Here is a 2,957-nt window from a genome sequence, read left to right as displayed (position 1 = left end):
CCCCCCATCAGTTTCGAACTTAAAGCCCTTCGGCATCCCCACCTCCAACTTGAGTGTCACTTGCTGAAACCCCCTGCACGAGGGTCGTAAGCATCGAAGAACTTCCTAATGGTATACCGCCAACCGTATGCCGCTATCACTGGAGAAATCAGTGATATTAGAAATGACAATACCGGGTCAGAAGTTATCCCTCGCACACTTGTTCCCACTGCTCGAAGTTTTGAAAACGTAGCGCTTTCTTTTTCGAAGTGTTCTTCCAGGTTGCTAGGACAATGACCAACCATTAGGTTTAATTTGTGTTTGTTCTATATACGAGATTTTTCAAATAAATGGCACCTTTGGTTTTCCCGTAGCCATGACCTGTAGCCATCCCTTGTCCTACCTGTCAGTTGCGGATAACGGGAATCGAACCCATATCCTCTGCTTGGAAGGCAGATAATCTACCGTTAATCTATATCCGCCTAAGTTTCGTTCCCGGGGTGTTATAAAGAGATCATTCCTATAATACGAATCGGCCGAGGCGCGGGCTTGGCCTTCCATGCGCAAAGACTTTGCCCCGCTCAAGCACCTAGTAGAATGTGAGTGATGGATCATTCGTGTTCAATTCATTTCATATACGATAATTCATGGAACGCTATCGATGAAAACTTCCCGTTCGTATCTCTCCGATTCAAGAGCAATCAAGCCAAACCAACAAGAATTCGGAATGGAAAAATTATTGACCTGCCGCGCTACGCTTGGCTTGATGGGGTCCCCCGAATCACCACAATTGGAAAAGGAGTTACGTATATATAACGACAGCGTGATTTATCTGAAAAACGAAGGGGTAAAATCTTTTCAAACAACACAAAATTCCAAATTCTGACAAATCCCGGCTGCCCTCACGGGCTTAGAAGGCACGTTGGTAGGCCTAATATTAATCAGCCCATCTCGTGCTAATGCGTCATTTCGCTCTTTCCGCGAAGAGATCGAAATTCGAATATTGCACCATTCCATGGCACTTCACTTGTGGCCCAACGTTGACCCTGAATGAAAGGTGAGAAAGACGTACAGTCCAATCTCGGTCGAAAGACAAAGCTAGGCCGTGCGACTTGCATGCAGGGACATAAGAATTTTTAGGCAAATGGCCCTTTTCCTTTCCTGAGATTGAGTGATAAGAGATCGGGTGCCAAGTGCCAATCGATCGCTGTAGCCGGCCTTCAACCATTACTGGGGATGGCCCACGAGGTGTAGCGCAGTCTGGTAGCGCATCTGTTTTGGGTACAGAGGGCCATAGGTTCGAATCCTGTCACCTCGATTACTGCCGCCATTGGGCAGGTAACATTTCGCTCCGTCCCCTTTTCACTCGTGGGAATCTCCCAGCTACTACAGACGGGATAAATGCTCAAGAAGTGGGTTTTCCACCATTCTTTTCCTTTGTTGTTACCTGATTACTGTCTACCATGGCGAAACCACCCATCAACGCCATTGCGGACCACTTTCCATCGTGACGTACCTTCGGGACTCCCATATCCAAAGCTGTAGGAAGTGGAGCGTGATTGGGCCATATGCCAACCTGGCCACTACTCGTAGATGGGACGATTTCTCGAACCTCAGAATTCCGAACAGTTCGATTAGGAGCCATTACACGAAGATTCAGTACCATCCCTTTCATTGACCCTCCACTTGTAAGGTTGCAGCCTTTGTGGTGGCTTCATCGATGTTGCGCGGGAGATTATCCAATTCCCCAGGAAGAATCATTTGAAATCCCTTAGCTTAGTGGTTTCTGTTAAACTAACATATTTCCCTGGAGAACCAGTAAATACTTCTGCTACCCCTCTCCCCAGAAGTTTCGGGTCGAGTGAACTCCGTCCCTGGCTTCTTCAACCGCACATCGAAGTCAGCCCGAAAGCGCAAGAGATCGATCCTTTAGTGTCGTATTCCGCTGCTGGCTCATACCTCCACCCTTTCCCTCGGCTATTGTTGTGCCTTCCCGCGGAAGAACCAACGCATGATGTCAGAGTCTTAGTATGTGTGCTACCTCTCCGGCATTTAGTGCTGCTTCTTGGGAAATCTCTAACAGGCTTCTTGGACGGCCGGACATTGTCTTTGAAGGCTAGTTCCCGCGGGAACCCGCTAGGCTCCCTGCCCTTTCTGGTGGCGGGTCGGAATCCTTCAGTCCCTGTTTGCTACTAGCCTCTCTATTAGAAAGAAAGGCGGGTGCTACGGAATACAAGGAGTCGGGTTTTCGGGTGCAAGAGATGAGGCATGGTCCAAGCCCATTCGGACAGATGTACCGGTATGGCATGTCGGACAGACATGAGAGTCAGCAGCATCCGATGCACCATGGATAAAACGGATGAGGAGATACCCCCCCGCTGAACCCCGTTTCTATCAGATAGAAAGGGCCAAGTAGAGCATCATTGCTTTTCCCCCTCCATGTTCCCCTTCCCTGGCAACGTGCGTGTTAAAGTGTTTGATTTCGAAAAACAGTTAAAGAGGCGGCCGTCCTCTCAACGCATCTTCGATTTTTTCTGAACACGACTCTGCCGGCCGGTTTGCACGACGTTAGCTGGCAAAGGGCTATCTCCTATATAGGTAGTGTCTGGATTCGAGGCACTATCAGGGTACATTGATTCCCTTCCCGTGTGCTGTTTCTGATCGGCCTTTCGCTTTCCCGTTGATTAACCAATTCAATAGTCAGCAGGATTGGCTTTACCCTTGGTTGACCGACCCAATAGTAAGGGGTTGGTGAAGGGTTCCGACCTTCCGGCACCCTGAAGATGCCTTCGCTGGACGGACACATCCTGCCTTCGGCTTCATGAAGCCAAGAGGGCTTACCAACGACTCGGGAAACGGGAAAAGATTTGATCTTTTCGTGACACCAACGCAATCTGGGCATAATTCAGAGCGATTCCGTATTCGGCGTAATATACGATGCTTATTGGAGAAAAGAATTCCAGCTCCGAATTCGAAGA

The 2,957-nt window shown here is 48.8% G+C and overlaps 2 non-coding genes across 2 annotated transcripts; one reads left to right on the top strand and one right to left on the bottom strand.

Moving 5' to 3' along the window:
• Nucleotides 1-390: 390 nt before the first annotated feature.
• Nucleotides 391-461, bottom strand: TRNAG-UCC (transfer RNA glycine (anticodon UCC)). The gene has a single exon. It is a non-coding gene; the product is annotated as a tRNA-Gly (tRNA).
• A 762-nt stretch (nt 462-1,223) lies between these two features.
• TRNAP-UGG (transfer RNA proline (anticodon UGG)) lies at nt 1,224-1,297 on the top strand. Its single transcript has one exon. It is a non-coding gene; the product is annotated as a tRNA-Pro (tRNA).
• The last annotated feature ends 1,660 nt before the right edge of the window (nt 1,298-2,957 follow it).

Source organism: Dipteris shenzhenensis, unplaced genomic scaffold (assembly GCF_047967505.1).
Source record: "Dipteris shenzhenensis isolate YYH24624 ecotype China unplaced genomic scaffold, Dip_SZ_1.0 scaf0026, whole genome shotgun sequence".
In the NCBI taxonomy this organism is placed as follows: Eukaryota; Viridiplantae; Streptophyta; class Polypodiopsida; order Gleicheniales; family Dipteridaceae; genus Dipteris; species Dipteris shenzhenensis.
The sequence above is the reverse complement of the archived record's forward strand: the minus strand, read 5'-3'. Positions and strand labels throughout refer to the sequence as shown.